The sequence below is a fragment of the Alligator sinensis genome, unplaced genomic scaffold (assembly GCF_000455745.1).
Source record: "Alligator sinensis unplaced genomic scaffold, ASM45574v1 scaffold489_1, whole genome shotgun sequence".
Classification (NCBI taxonomy): domain Eukaryota; kingdom Metazoa; phylum Chordata; order Crocodylia; family Alligatoridae; genus Alligator; species Alligator sinensis.
In genome coordinates, this window is record NW_005841901.1 from 3,039,462 (window position 1) to 3,058,412 (window position 18,951).

Consider the following 18,951-nt stretch of genomic DNA (forward strand, 5'->3'; position numbering starts at 1 on the left):
CTGTGTGACCCAGGCTCCTACATGCTGAATGGACCTGGCCTGGTCTGCTAGTGCATGGCCTTGGAAGGGCTGGGTCCATTCAGCATGTAGGAGCCTGGGTCACACAGTACCACGTCACTGCCCACCTATGCCTGCAGCAGAGCCACAGCCAGGCTGCCTGCTGGCACTGGCGCTGCTGGGGGCAGGTGGAGGGGCAGGCATGTGGCAGGGCCATGGGGTGGCGAGAAGGTGTAGGGGGACAATTGGCCAGAGCTGGCAGTATGTGGTGGGACCCAGCCCGGCCCAGCCCAGCGCCCCACAACTGGCTAGTCTTGCTTTGCACTGGAGTGGGTCGCGTGGCTCCTGTGCAAAGGCACACTAGCTGCACAGCCTGGGCTGGATTGAGCTGGAGGGGCTTGTTGGAAAATGCACCCTGCCAGCTCAATCCAGCCAAGGCCATGCAGCTACTGTGCCTTTGCACAGGAGCCACATGACCCGCTCCAGTGTAAAGCTAGACTAGCCAGTTGTGTGGTTCTGGGCCCGGTCCTGCTGCACGCCACCTCCCTGCCTGCACAGTGGGGCAGGCAGCACTGCTGCCAGAAGCCGGAGCCAGCGCAGCGTGCAGGGACTGTGCACCGAGCCACGCTGGATCTTGCTGGCACTGGGGTCACTCACACTACCAGGTTGGCCCGGTCCCCAGCTGCATGAGCAACCTCAGTGCCAGCAGGAGCCGGCACAGCTCAGCACGCGGTCCCTGCATGCCACACCAGGTCCTGCAGCCATGGGACCAGGCCAGCCTGGCTGCACGAAGGCCCCAGAGCTGGCAGGACCCGGCATGGCTCGGCACCCAGTCCTTGCATGCCACGCTGGGTCCTGCAGCCATGGGACCAGGCCGACCTGGCTGAGTGAGGGCCCCAGTGTCAGCAGGACCCGGGACAGCTTGGCACTGGGTCCCTGATGGACTCGGCTGGCATGGTCCCTGCAGGCGTGCTGTTCCTGCTACAGAAGGTTAGTTATGAGCCCTGTGCAGGGGGGCTGTGGCCCTGCAGAGTGCCTGGGACCCTGTATGGAGGGGACGGGGACCCTGCAGAGTGCCTGGGGCCCTGCAGGGGGAAGCTGGGGCCCTGCAGGGGGGGAGGCAGTCCATCCACACCTACCCACACACCCACCCGCCTTCCCCCACAACCCTTCCCAGCCCCTTCCTGCAAACCCCACATCCCCCCCATCACACACCCATCATGTGTGAAGAAAGCCAAAAGCACACATTCACACATGTAGATATTTAGAATTTATTTATCATGAAGATAGAGACACTGGTAGGCTTCCAAATTGCTTTAACATTGTAAATATATCAATAAAGCATTGCCCAACTGATCGATCTCTCTCTGTTTGTCTGTCTGTCTGTCTCTTTATGTGTGTATGTAGAGTGGTCTTTTGTTCTAAGTGTGGAAGAACATGGATTTTGAGGTATTCAAAAAAATGGATTTGGGATGCTGCTGCAGCAGTCCAGCTGGCACAAGGGGTAGTGTCCCCAGGTACCAATTGGCTGGGCCCCAGAAGCTCCTGAGAGAGAGTAGCCCTGAGCTGCTTGCTAGGGCAGCTTTTTGTATGGACGGGGCCAGGACAGGGCCGCTTTTTATACTGCTGGGGCCAGCATGGGTGCTGGCCCCGGGCTCTAGGTCCCGCTGGCTGCAGATCTGGGAGAAGCCAAGCAGGGTTATTTTGCCCCAAGTGGCACAATTTGCTCTACAACAAAGTACGTGTCCCGGCACATAAGCGGAGGCAAAAAGCCCCGGCTCAAATTTGCACCGCTTCTGTTTAAACTGCTGCAAGCACACGTGCTTGCATGTGTGGACGCGCCCACAGAATTTAATAGTTGGGATTTTCCTGAAATGTGATCATTGAGACAACATGACCTGTTCAATACAGTCTTTCATAGGCTGTACCATACACTCTTTTTTTGATTAATTTTTCCCCCCCCCTTCCTTAGACATGGTACAAATTGAAGCTTGCAGTCTTTACCAGCCACTTATCTTATACTTTTTGTTGACCAAAATGGATTTAATAACATTATAAACTTGATTAATGTTTATAATTTGAAACAAAGGGATATCTTTAATTAACTTGTACTCTCCATCACCCCTTTTCTTTGCTTATATTTTTCTGCAGTCATTTCATACTTTCATAGATGTCCAAAAACTAACAAGAAGAAACGAAATGAGGAAAAAACCCTGCCTCATCAATTTGCATCTCTCAAGCAGGGAAAGAAACAAGAGGTAGAAATTTTACCATTCCTCAATTATTGGGAGGCATCCGCTACTTCAGAGACAGGGGAGCCCAGATAAACAGATATGTTATTTTACTGTTGACTTATTATACAGTCTATTATTTTCATTTACCATAGTTTAGAACAAGCAAAATGATGTTCTTGTTTTTCCATATTCTTTGAAAATATTTTAAAGTGAAAAAGAACATTCACTTGTCTTTAAAATAGTATTTTAATTACTTATGTTGTGTCTGATCAGAATGGCAAGGCTTTTGTTAAAACATGGCTTAATTGTTTCACGAAGCCTTCATAGAACCCATACACATAAAGCGCTTTTCTTCATACTTTCAAGACCTAAATTTGCAGTTGGCTTACTACCAGCGCACTCGAGCAGATCGTCACGTAAGTGGCGGCAGAACCCGTGTTGATGAAGTAATCATAGTTGACTGCCTTGCTTGCGCTATTTCACAAACATGCCCGCAAACAAAAATCGGATATGCATGTTGGTTTTGATTTTGAATTCATTCAAAAATGCTTTTGCTATGTCAGAAAGCATGGAGACACCTTCACGGACTGTTGGCTACGCCTCGGCAAAGCTTTGCAACAGTCCATTAGACAAAAAAAAGGAGCCTGATGCAGATACCTTAATAAGCATCCCATCTGTGAGGTCATTGGGATATTTCAAGCAACTTTCAACTCTCATTAGTTTAGCAGTTTCCACAAGCATGTCCTTATCTTTTGTAACTTTTGCAGCCAAACTTCCTGGGAAAGCCTCTGAACTGGATGACACTTTTACCCATGGGTCAGTCTGCAGTAATGAGCCACCAATTTGTGTCCTCTGCACTTTCAGGCTGTATATATTTGTCTTAACCTTTCATGTTGTGAAATTTCTCCTTTTATCCTTGTAATTCTCTGGCTTCTACAATGCAAATCTCATTATTCTTAATAGGCTGCAATTAGGGTCTTCAGGCTGTTGATCACACTTGTTTGGAACAGTTGAAGGGCACTTTGCGAGAATAAGACCTTTTTTTTTTTGTATTAATAATGAAATGGGTAACACAGATTGTGCCTATGACTAGCAATGGAAATGCCAGTTGGAAGACTTCTCTTTAATCCTTTTATGTGGCTTGTAAATGAAGAGTACGTATCACCATCCTCAGCTTCATGTCAAATGCATTGTGCATTTAACCTGCAGCATGTAACCTAGGCTTAGAAAGTCTTAAATCTTTCAGGCCTGATTTGGATACATGGTCACTTATTTTTATTAGTTGTAATATTTATTATACTGTTTTGCACTTGACAGAGGAAACTCAGGTTATTCAGCAGAGATGCTTGATACAATGTCTTTTGTGCTTTACTGAAGGCTCCCATCTCTGTGTGTGTCTATTGGATTAAAGGCAGCAACTTCCTCTTAATGTGTAAAAGAGTAAATCAAGCAGCAACCCTTTCCCAGGCCTCTGACATTTCTTGGGTTTTGCTTGTTGGAGTAAAGGCCAAAACCTATGAATGACTTTCCTCCCATAGTGTGAAACCCGCATTTACGCCCTCAATTCACAAGATTGTTAAAGGGAGTAGAGTGTATTCACCCGTCACTGGAAGTGTTCGGCTTCCAGCACAGTTGGGCCATAAACATGGACTACAGGATCAGGTCTTGTACAGTGTCTAACATTATTTAAACAATCACCTTTACTTACATTCTCAGGCAGAATTCATATTTTTTCTTTAAGGATTTTTGGGAGGAATATACCATATTTACTTGAATAAAAGATGATTAGATTCCATAGATGGAATTTCCCAATAATTAGATTCCATATATGGAATTTTTTTCCATATATACATAATTTTCCAGGTATTCCAGTCTAATTATTGGAGGTTTGCCTTGAATTTGTCCCCTTCCTACTGCTACAGCAGGAAAACTAATCTGGCAGGGGTCGGGGTCAGATGGCTCCTTTGCCCTCCGGTCCCCCAACTTCTTCCTCCTGCAGTCACTTCTCTACCCCACTGCCTTACTGTCAGACCCTGCTCTCTCTGAGCATATAAAAATGAGGGGCAAATTTGAAAATACTGATTTTGAAATAAACATGCCTGTAGTAATGTGCATATGAACAAAATATCAAGGGTACCCATAGACTTACTTCATCCAGAATTGGTACATTTTACCTTTTTTTTTAAAACCACTTCAAGTTTTAGCACAGGTACTGCATAACACACTTTAAAGCAGCACTTCTGTACCCACTTATATAGTACAAATTATGCACAATATTAGTTCAAAGCCACAATGTTCATGATATACCATATAGTTCACTGGGCTGGGCCCCAGCAGAATCAATAAGTGTTTCAAGCCATGGTAACCCCAGAGCTCTTACTACTCAGTAGGTGTGTGCACCCTAAACCCCCTCAACAAAACAGCCATATGCTAATTAGTGCCGCCTCTCCCCACTCATGACTGGAACCAAATGTTCTGGTCATGAAAACTGGGATGCTCCAAAAATTTATATGCAGGTGAGGCACAGGGCAACCTGGCTTGGCTCCACTTCCTGCAATGTGGGGCCATACTCATTTATATTCAAGTAAATACAGTGAAACTCTCTTTGTGTTGGAGGATAAACCAACCTCCAGTTGATGCAAATTAAGAATAAATTTCCCTTGCTGATGGATTATCTATAACTGCCTATTACAGTATTTCTTGCACCGGCTTCCAAAATAGCTGGTATATCAGCCACTGCCAGGGGATACTGAACTAAATGGACTACTGCTCTGATACAGCATGACAGTTTCTGGGGTCAGTCATATTTCAATTTGTTCAAAAGGTGCTTTAAAATACAACACAGTGCCTGTACAGATTACAGAACAACTTTAGACGTCTCATAAACGCAGAAGTGTCAAATCTGTATTGGCCTTTGGGAGAGAAAATAGTAAAATCGGATTATGCATTCACTGTTCACAGTTTTTTGGAAGAATCCTATTGACATCAAATTTTGGATTTATGTTTACTTTTAAAAATTAGCATACTTGCTGGAGTCTTTTTATATGAAGTTTAACATAAAATATTTGAAAAACACTTTCAAATCACATGAGGTAATGATAATCTTATTTAGGAAAATACCATATTTATAACAGGGTATAAAATAGTTCTAAATCAAAAGACCAGAAATGGTATAAAAAGCCATCAAGTTGGTATTTGTTCTGCTTTCTCGAAAATATACTCTAATAGCCTAATAAAAGATATTGTATAAGATGTCATACTAATCTGACCATTAATGGAACTACTAAAAATAAAATCCCAAAGTTACTGGTCCCCTAAAACAATTTAATGTTAGTTGTTGAGTTATTGCTCCTATTTCATTCTGAAGTATATATTTTAAAAATTGAAATTGCTGAATTAGCAAAGTGAGAATTTCAGGAGACCCTTAATCTTGAATCAGAATTCAATACAAGCAGAAGGTGCTAATGTGTTTATCACTTGTTCTCCTCTGTATTTCACTTCTTCTCCTTTCTTACACCCAATACTTTGTCCACATGTTGGTTAGCTCATCTTGAACTACTAGAACTCCCTACTCTATGGTCTCCCATCTTCTCAAAATCATATTCCTCTCCTGCTGCTTTGATTTTTGTCAGTTCCCATTTCACATGCCTGCCCTGAGCTACCCACAACTTTTCAAGAATCTCATCCTGATCTTTAAGACTCTGCACAGTTGCACACCTTTCTTCATTTCCATTCTCTTGTCCTCTTAGTCACTAATCTGCTGTCTTTGTATATGTTCCCAAATCCTCTGTTGCCTTCCAGAACTTTCAGGGCTTCAATGGAGCTATGCTGATTTACACCAAGTGAAGAACTGCAATACACAGCTGCAACTGCATGACTTGGGAGTAGTAACACCAGTGCCATAGCAAGGAAGTTTGGCACCTGGGGCAAAGCCCACAGTGGCAGTCCGCCCTCACCCTGCACACAGACTGGGGGGATACATACCCCACCATGCTTGCCCAGGAGTGCACGCAATGGCAAGAGCCACCCTCCCCCTGTCCCGGCGCCCCTGCAAACGAGCAGCTCGTGGCTCTGTCCCGCACCCTGCCCAAGCTGGAAAGTGCCTATTGCTGCCCCTTCACTTCGGCACCCAGGGTAATCGCCTCAGTCCCCTCCCTGAGTAACACTAATGTCATTGCCAGTGGAAGTCTAATGCAATTGTCTAGAGGTTTATGAACAGTATAACGCAGCTCATGTTCTGTGCAAAAATTACAAACTTGTAGCACTTTTATACCCATTTTTCTAAATGTGCCCTGATGAAAATAGAAAACAAGGTTCACTGTATTATTATTATTATTATTGTACTCTGCCATACAAGTTCTTTTGCAAACAAAGTAGGCACATCCCCACAAGCACGAACATTTGTTCTCTGGGGACAACTAACGGTGACACATTTTTTGCCACTGCTGGTTGTCCCCAGGGAATGCCCCTGCACATGTGCTCTGGCACATGGCAGTTTGGCCTAGGTCCCCTTCCCCATCACAGCTAAGAAACCGTTCCAGCCAAACTTCCAGTATCACCATCCCCAGATCCTATATGGAATCAGGAGCAGTTTCCTGTTCAGAGTCAGCTACCCATATGGATTTGCTGCTACTTCTCTCTTTCACTTTCATCTGAACCCCCATCTAAAATCTTCACTTCTCATAGTCTGTTTCCTGGCTCGAGTGGATACCCCCCATTCTCACTGTGCCTTTCATAACCTTGCTTTTCAGAACTGCTTTTTTTGGAAGTGCATGACTAATTCATTCTCCTAGGCCTCAGCTCCCAAGCTTCTCTCGGTCCTTTCTGCCACCAAGTGAGAAGTTTCAGAAAATATTATTTTTGAAGATAACTATCATGGTGGGTATTTACATAGATTTTTCCTGTTTCTTCAAGCTGAGAGTTGCTTTGCTTCTGCCCATTTGAACTTTTCAGCTAGTCAGCTGAATGTCATGGGCGTAATTTTCTTTTAGTTCAAGTCACTAGAAGTTGTTTGCACAAAATTTGAAAGGGGATTTCAGCTTTGGTACAATCACTTTGCCATCTCTGAGAGGCAACTTAAATTCCATCACATCCTGTCATGCTAAATATAAAATGATGCAGTTCATTACATTCAAATAAAATATACTGTTGGCATACATTTAGTGGGTTTTTTTCTTCTCAAAGTGAGAATTGACCAATGAGAAGCTAGATGTAAATATTATAGCCAACAAGCTCTAATAGGCTTCTGAAACTGTGCACCCCATAATATTTGCATTCCTTCAGGCCTTGTATCTGCATAGAATATATAGACCTGCATTCTATGCATCTCCAAGAGGAGAGAGCCTAGTCCCATTCATTCAGACACCTGTAGCATGTGCCCACATATCTAAAGAAGTCTGGGTCAACTGCCTTAGGAATGTACATGCTCAGAAAATCTCATGCTTGCACCTTTCTACCCTTTTAGACCAGTGGTTCTCAACCATTTTAGACTTAAGGCATCGCTTTGAAAATGCTAGCTCTTAACTTTCACTTGTTTCTTGACTAAGGAAAGATAATAGAGCAATTTTTCTGTTGCAAAAATCTCAGAAAGACCACAACAGAGCAGAATGTTTTTATGCTACTGATTCCTACTTGAAATATCTGGGTTTATCTTGTGAATCACATTTGCATGCCTAGCAGCGTTAACACTGCACAGCATCTTGTAGGACCCTTGAAAGGATATCAAGACACTGTGGTTAAGAATCACTGCTTTAGGTACATGGTGTGGTCAGATGCATTTTAATCAATGGCTTTCTACCTGGTCAGAAAACACTGTTGCAATTTGTAGTACATAACGGTTAACTTTAGGGACCAGCAGAGATCTACAGCAGAACAAAGTAAGCCCTGCTCACACACTGAGCTTCAGGCAGGTGGACCCTTGCACCTGCAATTGCCCATTTGATTTCCCTGGGGCTCTGCACAGTGTCCCCTTCCATATAACTCATTACAAGTGTCTGATACCTACCCGTAACAAGTTAAGTAGTTATGGCCTTTGTTTATCTGTGTGATTCTCTTTCTCTGTCTTTCCCTGCCCATCTATGCTCACAAAGCAAGTGCTATAAAAAGTTTTGCTTCAGGGAGTCTTTCATAACCCAATATATTATTGCTGTAACCCTTGCCACAAAGGATGGCCCATTATCAAAAAATAGTTAAGAAGAACTGCATCATATTTCTAATTCCAACATGCTTTGATCTCAAGATACCACTTTATATACTTGTAGCTTTTATTTGTCACTGTCAACTACATTAAGCAGCCAAAGATTCTCCATCAGAGACAATAAAAAGGAGCAAAACAAATGTATATCCTAACACTAAAATTTATGCTGGTCTTCCAAATTGCTGCAGCATAGTGGGGAATCTTTTTGAGAAACAGCCTGGAAATCCATGAGGGTTATAGATGTGAGGATGATATCTGAAAGTGATGGCTTATACAAGGTCTGTTCAAAAAGTATTGAGACTGAATGTGCATTTGTGGTACAAAGCACTGGGTGGGGGTGTGTGGCTTTGCTGAACATGTCTGGGCATGTTGGGACTCTGGACAGGTTTGCAGCTCATGGTGTTTCCCTAGTTTTCTGTGGCCAGTGGTTGAAATAAGATCATTTGCGTCTCACGTCCCCTTTTGCTATGTCAGAGTGTCCAGAACAACGCGTGTGCATTACATTTTGCATAAGAATTGGGAAAACGGCAAATGAAACATTTGAATCATAAGCAAAGCTAACTGCACTTTATCATGCATCAGCAGATGCATGACAAATAGATCCAAGGAGGTGATACTTCCCCTCTTTGTGGAATTGGTCAGGCCGCAGTTGGAGTACTGTGTCCAGTTCTGGGTGCTGTACTTCAAGAAGGATGTGGATAGACTCGAGAGGGTCCAAAGGAGGGCCACTCATATCGTGAGGGGCTTCCAGGACAAGCCCTATGATGAGAGCCTGAGGGACCTGGACCTCTTCAGTCTCCACAAGAGAAGGCTGAGAGGTGATCTTGTGGCTGCCTGCAAATTAATTAGGGGGATGCAGCAAGGGATCAGAGATGCTCTGTTCACCAGGGCACCTCTTGGGGTAACAAGGAACAATGGTCACAAACTGACAGAGAGCAGATTTAGGCTAGATATCAGGAAAAACTTCTTCACGGTAAGGGTGGCCAAAATGTGCAATGGGCTCCCAAGGGAGGTGGTGCTCTTCCCTACCTTGGGGGTCTTCAAGAGAAGGCTGGGTAGGCATCTGGCTGGGGTCATCTGACCCCAGCGCCCAAGGCAGGGGGTGGTTGGACTTGATGATCTGTTGAGGTCCCTTCTGACCCTAACATCTATGAATCTATAAATATATGAATTACTTAAAATAGCATTTGGTGATGACACTATGAGCTGTGCAAGGGTTTTTGAATGGTATCATTGCTTTAAAGAAGGACGATCATCGGTCAAAAGTGTGAGCATTCTGGATGCCCTTCAACATCACGAAATGATGAAAATGTGGCAGCGGTTCATAATTTGGTTTGTAATGATAGGTGATTGACTGTCTGAGAGAGAGCAAAAGAATTTGGAATTTCTGTTGATTCATGTCATTCAATTCTAACTGGTGATTTAGGAATGAAACGACCAGAAAAGTGGGTGTCTGACTCATGGATGCTTCACCACGATAGTGCGCCTGCCCACTTAGCACAGCTTGTGAAGCAATTTTTAATCAAATTTTTAGCCAAACACCATATCCCACACGTGCCAAAGCCTCCATATTCACCTGATATGGCCCCATACGACTTTTTTCTCTTCTCTCAACTAAAGAAAACCTTGAAAGGAAGAAGATTGTGATATGGAAACAACAACACAAAATACAACCGAGCAGCTTTTAGCGATTTCACAAATTGCTTATCAGAAGTGCTTCCAACAATTGCAGAAATGTTGAGAGTAGTATGTGGCTGTGGAAGGAACATACTTTGAAGGAGATTAAGCCGAAACCCCTGTAAATAAAATATTTTGTTTCCTACAACATCAGTCTCAATACTTTTTGAACAGATCTCATATCTTGTCCTCACTTGTGGATGTTAGAATAACACCTATGTGATTCAGCTGCTGAAAGTCCAGCACTATGCCTTTTTAAGAAGCAGCAGCAGTATTTATAAGAAGCGGATAAGGGAAGACTGGTCCCACAGTCAGATTTTATTTTCTAGCAGAACCCTATGGGGGAATATTCTAGGGGTAGACAAATATCAAATGATCCCAGGGTTGCAAACTCCAGAACTTTGCTATGAATTTCATTATATCTGGAGTCATGTTATTTTATGAGAACATGGGTTTGATTTTTTTCCCCTTTTTTAAATAAAAAATGTCCAGTTATGCTTGCAGAGAAGAACCTTGAAACATGTATCTTAAAGGTTCAGAAATCAAAAGGGGAATAAAGAGAATTCATTTTGAACTGCATGATTTTAAGTAACCCTTGTGACTTTGTGGGGCCCAATTTATGGGTTTTCAATTGTTGGGTTCATTGATAGTATAGTCTGGGGGGTTGATTCAGGTTACAGAAGTACACAAAATTTCAGTACTTATGCACAGTTTAGTCGGGGAAGATCTTGCCTTAAGCAGGGGGTTAGGCTAGATGACCTTGTAAGGTCCCTTACAGCCCTACTTTCCTATGATCCCAAGATACTGCAGTAAACAATCAGGCTCTTCCTAACAGTTTTTTCTCTACATGAGATAGATTGTAGGATGTTGTTTGAATTGCCTTGCCTACTTGTCAATACTGGGCTGGGTTGGGAGTCTATTCTTTTAACCTTGCTTAGCACAAAAAATGCATTACCCTTGCCTCCTGCCATTCTCCTTGTAGAAAGTAATGTGCCCCAGCCTGGAAAATGTTTTACTGTATCCTTGCTTTGGCCCATTTCTTCTGGCCTGCAAGTGGGGGTAGTAGGTGGGAAGGAGCCAGACTGCACCCATGCACCTACTTATTTGCTCACAAGGTGGCTGGAGAGCTGGAATTGTGTTCTGCACCAGACCTCAGTTTCTCAGTTAAGGACAACAGTGAGTGGACCCTCCTGCCTCACTTTACTCCCCAGATGGAGACTGAAGACAAGGAGATACCTAATGCAGTCTACCCAGTTAATTTAAAGCTAGTTTTATGTGGGCATGCCTCATACAACAGTTTTGACCCAAGAAAAGCACGTACCATCTATGTACAAAAACCTAACCTGCTGTTACTTTAAGTTCTTGCAGGTTGTTATCTACTTTGTTGTGTACTCACATCTGCAGTTGTCCAACTGAAACATTACGATTATGATACAGCAATTGTTAGGGCCCCATTATGCCAGGTACTGTAAGGATAAATAGTAAAACCAAAAATTGTACTCCACATGTTAGGTGCATAAGTGGACTTAGGAGCCCAAGTGTGATCCTATTCCACTCTGCTTGAGTCCCTGAAAAAACATTAATACAAAAGGTAGGTGGATCCTCCCCACCCCCTGCAGCTTTCTGGTGAGGTAATGGTATGGTATAAAAATAGATGCTTTCATGGGTTTTCAGCAATTTGAACTTGAACACATTTACATTTAAGCGCCTAGGTCCACTTAGGTAGCCAATAGGTGCAATAGGCCAGCCCTATGTGTCACCCTCTGTTCCCATGCCCTTACATTACAAATGGACAAGACAGAGAAAAGGGAGGGCTTGGGGCAAAAGGAAATGTTGCTGCCCTTATCTTACAGATAGAGAAATGAGAAAAAGTGTGACCTGACTTGAGAACCTATCTTGAACCCAGATCAGGTCTCTTTAGTTCCTTAATCACAAAATCACCTTTCTTCCCAAATTGAAGCAGGACTGGCTCATTGTGAAATCCCATCACAAAAATGAGAGAAACTCCCATGTGACTGTGATAACTGATCAATTATTTTCAGGGCCACACGGACCTCTCTGCTGAGAGCTGCAGATGGAAAAAAATGAATGCAAATAGCAGCCCAATGTGTGGAGCTTAGTATTTTAGTACTTGAAACCCAGCCAACAATTTGTTTAATCTGCAGCAACTTGTATAGTACTGGTAGCTTGTAACAGAAATGATTAATATAAAGTTTTAAACCTTTTTTTTAGATGTAAAGTTGCAGATTATTTCCTGTAGGCAGGTGGAATAGTACCTCTGGCAACATCCAAATTGTCTTAAAGAATTAAGCATCAGATTTCTTTCAGCAGCTTGTGCAGTACTTGGCCAATTTCTGTAGAAACATTCTTATTAATGATAGTTCATGTACTTTCTTTTATACTTTTTTTTTTTTTAAAGAGAATTTTAAGTCAGCTCCTCTTTCCTTCCAGTTTGCTTTCCTGTTCATAAACTGTTCCTCTCCATAAATCTACTGGCCAGGTAGGTGTTGCCTTATATAAATCTGGTTGTTTTCCATTTATAAAGCAATTGTTAATAGTCAGGAGGTAACAGTTCATGAAAAGGAGAAGGAAGGCTCCAGCAAGTCGTGGCCCTTGAGGGAGTTCACATCTCATTCAATCTTAGGGTTTGCTTATGCACAGAATTGCAGCAGCTTAACTAAAGGTGTGATTTTAAAATGAGTTACCTAAGCCAGTAAGAGAGTGTGGCAAACTGGGGCTCCCCACCTAGCCACAGTGCTAGGTTCCCCACTTGCCTTTGGGCATGCCACCCACCTGACTCATCTGCCATGCCATGTTCTTAATTAATTAAGATGTTAATTAAGGTGGGAGGCTGCCCATTCGTGCCCCGATGCCAGGGGGAGGCTCTGTACCTTCCTTACACCGCACCCCATGCCTCGCAGATGGCATCCAGATGTTACAGTGCTCCTGGCCTACAGCCGGACCAAGCTCAGGCCTTGTCGTCAGGCCTCAGTCACACACGCATTCATACTGCCCTCCTCTCACTAGGGCCTCTCACACTCTACCCTCTCTCACAGGTTCTCTTTCATGTGTCAACAGCTTATTCCGCCTTGCTCCCTCTTGGAACGGGCCCCTTAGGCCATAGGCTTAGCTAGTCCATTCCTTGGGTGGCAGACGTACCATCTTTTGGGCATCTCCCATGACCCTTACCGGGATAGTGGCCAGCCAATTACCCAACCGGGTCTAAGCTTGCTCTGACCCCTTCCGGGGGCAACTCTCTCTGTATATATAAACGTACTGGGCCCTGAGCCCTCTGGTTCTTCTCCCCCACATCGGGGTACCTTGTCTCTGCTCCCTTTCTGGGGCTACCCCTCACCAGGGCATTCTTATCCAATACCACAACTGCCTGGTGTTCCAGGGTCTCATGGGGACTCTCACTCCCCCCCTGGAGCAGCATGTCATTGTGCTCTCTACGTTCTGCCCCGCTTCACTCAGGGCTCCACACCACCCCCTCACTCGGGGCTACTCATCTCTGCCCCCCCTCACCTGGGGCTCCACACCGCCCCCTCACTCAGGGCTCCACACCGCCCCCTTCACTCGGGGCTACTCATCTCTGCTCCCCTCACTTGGGGCCACGGGGCTTCCCTCCCCGGTGGGTTCAGGTGGCCGTAGCTGTGCCTGGCCCCAACTACTTTTCCACAGGGTCTTGTACTCCACAGGGTTCAGGTCACCATAGCCGTACCTGCCCCCACTCTCCCTCTCAGGGTCTTGCACCCCACAGGGTGCAGGTGGCCTCAGCTGTGCCTTGTCCCAACTACCTCCGACATTATGCAAACCCACCCGAAGGTGAGGGCTAGGGTTAAGGTGCCCCTACCTGCCTTTCATCAGGGTGGTAACTGGCTTGGAATTTCCTGGGGGCTCCCACACCACTGAGAGCCCCACCAGGCCACCCACTTCCAGCAGGGTACAGTTTTAGGTCATGCCCAGAACCAGGAGCCTCCAACCATCCCCTACAGCTCCTCCCTCACCTCCAGGAGTGTTCCATGAAGCTTTGCAGCCAGGTGAAGTTGCTGCCTCCCCTGCCAGCAGCAAAATACTCTGCTTATATAGGCAGCCCTGAATCTAAAGTGGCTGCTGCAATCAGGCACCTGCTGGCTGCTTGGCTTAGGTCTTAAAGTGGCAGGCACCAACAGTGCCCTGCCACACACCTCCCCCCTTAAAATAGTACTTGGGGGAGGTTTCCCCTGCTGCTTCTTCAAAGCAGGCTCCCCTCAGAGCCTGTGAGAGTCCTCAAGTGGCGAGCACCCCCAAAGGTGCTCCGCCACACACGCCCCCCCTTAGAATGAGATCTGGGGGGTTTCACTTGGCTGCCTTTCCTGCTGGGCTCTGCCCCAGCCTACTGCAGCCCCTGCTATGTGGTGAGGACCCCAAAGGTGCTCCACCACAGAGAGGCAATGTAGGCATTAATATTTTGATATAAACCAGGCTTATTTCTATTTATAAGATTAGGACCTGGTGTAAAATAAACCAAAGTAAGTCACTTTCAAGTTATAGGCAGATTAATTAATTATAGGGTGTGTCTACCCAAGATGCTTTACTGCACAGTAGATTAGTTTATTGCTTGTTTATTGCAGCCAACAGACTAGTATCTTGAACTCCTGGGTGTATATGATGCTTGCATTGTCCAGGCCTCCCGAGTAAGGGGAAGACTTTCCTATGGACTAAAAAAGAGACGAGAATGATTGGGCTACTGGAACACAAGCCAGTTCAAAACTGCCTCAAGACAACTCTGTTTAGTGCTGAGGACACTTGTTATGCCCCATTCCTGGACTGCCCTCAACTATATCTTTTCTCTCAGCTCAGTGAAACAGGTGGCAATTAACTAACATGACAGCTGAAAAAGGTCCCTTTGAAAGTATAGCCCTACACAATTCAAAATATATCATCTTTAAAGATATTGCTAAGAATTAATCCAAAACATACTGAAGTCACTGGAAAGACTCCCATTGATTTTCTTAGGCTTTGGATCAGGCCCTAACTGCAGAACTGAATATTCTGTTGGATATTTTTTTGTCTGTTTCCCATGACAGTTTGCTTCCTCCTCTGCCTTTTCTGCCAGGAAACCATACAAGCTGGATCAATGCAAGTCTGATATGAACTCCCCATCGTTAATAAAGTATTTACATAAATGCGCACTATGTAAACTTTCCATTGGAGCTTTCCAGACTAATGAAAGTCACCTTTCCTGAAACTTGAAGGATTGCCAACGTCATTCAGTCTCATCCTGGATTTCCTGTTGGATTCATATGAATCAATATCCTTCTGTTAGATTAAAGTTTTATTCAAACAGGTTTTAAAAATAGTACAAAGTAGGCATTGCCATTTAAAATTAACTGAAATTTAACAGTTTCATTGTCTATTTGTTAAAAAAGACTTTTCAAACATAAGTCTCATTCATACCTTTGCAGCTGATACTGTTTTTAAACATCTGTCCCAATATCAGTTTTATTAACCAAAGCCATATTTGTCCAGTTATGCCAGAGTTTAAATTGGTACTAAAACTTTACTGCCTTGCCTTGACCTTCTGGAAACCAGTGCATCAATCACAGGCAAAAATGGAGGAAGAATTAATGTTTTACACACGCGCGCGCGCGCGCACACACACACATAATACTAAATTTTATATAGAAAAGCAGTCTCATTAAATTCAACAGTACTATTTATAATGCAAAATTAAGTATGTGTGAGATGGCTCGGACACACAGCATGTTTATACTGTGTATTAGTATTTACATCACTATAAACAAGGAATGGACACACACCATAAAACTCTCAGCCTGTGTAAGTTCCTTAAATCAGGAATAAACTTATTCCAGGAAAAATTGGTAGCAAAAATATACTGATTAGGGGTCATCTGTCTGCTTCTGCCCTGGAATAGGCATTTGCTGTAGCAAATAGGCTATTACCTGCTTCCTGCCATCTATATAAATTATGCTTGTGTTTATCCCAGAACCAAAACATCCCAGGATTGGCATGTACATAGATTGCCTGTCTAATTGGGGGGTTAATAAGTGGCTGAATGCAGTACCATTTTTCTGCTATTGATTCAATCCTGGGATAACTTGTACAGATATACTTTGCAATATCCCAGGATAAATTGTTTCTACCTCTTTTTAGGGTAATTTTTTTTAGAATTTACCCTGGGTCCTGGGATAATGGACATGGACATCTGTACAACTGCAATTTGTCCTGGGATTTCAGGGGTCATCACCTATTTAATTTTTGTTTATCCAAGTTATAAATACTTAGTTCTTTTAGGTCCTCCCCCGCCACCATAAAAATCTCTCCCTGGCCTTTTATTCAGGGAATCACTCTCCCTGTTGCTGTTTTCTGAAACCCTTCCAGTTCGTCAGCTTCTGTGTTGAGGAGCTCAGTGTGAAACAGCAACTGGCATCATTTAGGTCCTGATTCAAACAAGGCCTATGAAAACCCTTGTATCATCAGGCTTCTCCAGGAAATCTAAACGTTTTTTCCAAATAAATGCATAAAAAAGAATGGGTGGACTTTTTTCTAACTAAAAGATCTTTCATGTGTCAGAGTCAATGTGGACACAGGCCTTTACCCTCCAGCATACCAAAGAGAAGGCTGCATAATGATAGGGAGAAAGGGGGCACCTTGGAAGCAATACAGCTTCTTTTGCAGAGTCCCATACATCTAGGATAGTGAAAGAATAGCAAGAAAAACATGGCCTCTCTGCCCTGGGGGACAGGACAATAACTCCCTGAGCTTGTATGAGGTAGTATCTATCGTTCCTAAAGCAGGGCTGTGTGTATAGAATCTAATTACATCCCCAACGTGCTTCAGAAGAGCGAGTGTCTTTCCTGAGGGCCTTGGATACTTCACAGTTGCGGAAGGTGCTTTACCTAAAAATCCCTGCATTCAACATAAGCATTTAGATTTTAAAAAATAATAACAAAACAATATAAAATTAAAAGTTTGTTTGAAAGTGTCACTTTTCTTGCACAGTTACATCAAAGCAAGAGCAGGTCATGTATATTATAAAGTTATACAGCAGCAAGTTAAGAGTTCCTGAGGCTTCAAAGCTGGCAGAGCTCTTGGAAAGAGAAAGAAAACTTGCTCACCAGGCAGGTTTCTACATGTTCCCTCAAACTTACTTTTTAATGAATGATATAACACTAAATCAGGTAGTAAAAGTCTGATGTGTTCAACTGCGGTTAGATTTAGAGCTGAGGTTTTGCCTTCACTAGGAAACATTTGCTTGTGCTTTTAAAGCAGCAGCACAGAATCTTCCTTATCTGTTTTTTAAGGTTGCAAAATGTAGTCTTTTAGCATTTATCTAACTTCACTGAAGTCAATGAAAATTCTCATTGACTTGAATAGGATTGCATAAGGCCCCTAAAGAGGTAATTACTGTTATTTTTTTAAAATACTACTCTGATGGATACTGAGTTTGACCTCTAACTGCGATGAATAGCAGAAAAAATTGCCTGAGATTAGTGATGTGTCACAATCCATAATTCTTAGTTTTGTGGCATACTACAAAGAACTAGCTTGGGGTACTAACTCAGGCTTCAATTCTGTAGGTTTCAAAGCACAGGGAGAGAGCTGCATGCTTAAAGCAATGGGGCTGAATAGGAGCATAGCAGTCCACTAATCATAGTGCTGGGGCTTATAGCTGCAGTCAGATTTTCAAACCCCCTTCATGAAAATCCATTGAAAAGTTTCTATACTTCAGGCTGTAACCACAAAATTACACTTTCCATCTTGTTCGTATTCAGCAAATCTTCAAATAATAACGACATAGAATCAATAAAAGGAAAGCATGCCCAGATTAAGGTTTTTAGTGATTCTAAATGGTGATGACACTATACTGTCTAAAGTAGGCGTGCAAGTTTATACTGATTAATGCCATTTTCCTAAACTGAACCCAGTGAGATATTTATTACTACTGCATATTGAGGAATACTGGGTGTGTTTACACGTGCCCCTATGGTGCCATTGGTACTGCACTGTCATTTAGTACTCCCTTTGGGAAGTACTAAATGATGGTGCAGTAACAGCCCGTACTGCACTGTGCCAGCACTGCACAATTACTTTTAGCCCCTATGTCACCGTAGCGATGCACTATACCAAGGGAGCAGGTAGCTACGACAACATAGCTGTCTTGTTACAGTTTGTGGCCACCAATGCTAGGTGCCGTAGTGCATTACTATGGCGACATAGTGTCACATGTAGACACTCCCACTGTAATATTTCCAGCAAAGTTAAGGAAGTACTAATCCCAGGCCACATCTACACAACACACTTACCGTGCAATAGCTGGTTACTACTATGCAGTAGCGCTGCAGGACACAAGCTGTGATGCAACACTACTGCGCAGTAGTAACAAGCCACTACGCAGTCAGGGTCACCAGGAAGCTGTGCGGGGATGTTACTGTGCAGTAATGCCAGTTACTGCACAGTCATTTAGTACTTGGGTATGCAAGCTTTCCAAGGGGAGTAGTTGGGGGAAAATAACTAAATACTTTTACAATGGAGCGTGACCCAAATATACAACATGGTTGCCTGCAATAGCAGGGTGCTGGACTCAGGGATCCAGTCTAAATTACAGCTTTACAAATTACCTTTCTGTATCCTAGGCCTGTTTATAATTCTGCCTATACTCTCTTCTTCTGTATAATGTGTTCTTATCAAACTGCAAAATTCTATTGCTTCTTATAAGCTAGGGACAGTATTTTTTTACTGAGAGGAGGAGATCATATTATGCCACAGCATATTGTGTTAATGTAATTCTACATTTTCTTACATATATTGTGCAAAAAGTCCTGGGGGGGGGGGGGGGGGGGG

At 43.6% G+C, this 18,951-nt stretch overlaps 1 protein-coding gene and 1 long non-coding RNA gene across 4 annotated transcripts in view; one reads left to right on the forward strand and one right to left on the reverse strand.

Moving 5' to 3' along the window:
- LOC102376769 (sulfotransferase 6B1-like) overlaps positions 1–18,951 on the reverse strand; it is a 154,217-nt gene that overhangs the window by 93,303 nt on the left and 41,963 nt on the right. The gene's annotated exons all lie outside the window — the stretch shown is intronic.
- LOC112549367 overlaps positions 1–18,951 on the forward strand; it is a 50,752-nt gene that overhangs the window by 12,003 nt on the left and 19,798 nt on the right. The window contains exons 2-3 of one of the 2 annotated variants that reach the window (XR_003092770.1): positions 2,149–2,255; positions 15,203–15,318. This is a non-coding gene — a long non-coding RNA (uncharacterized LOC112549367). Of the gene's footprint in view, positions 1–2,148; positions 2,256–15,202; positions 15,319–18,951 lie in introns of those variants that run through there. The other variant, XR_003092771.1, reaches the window with a different exon arrangement.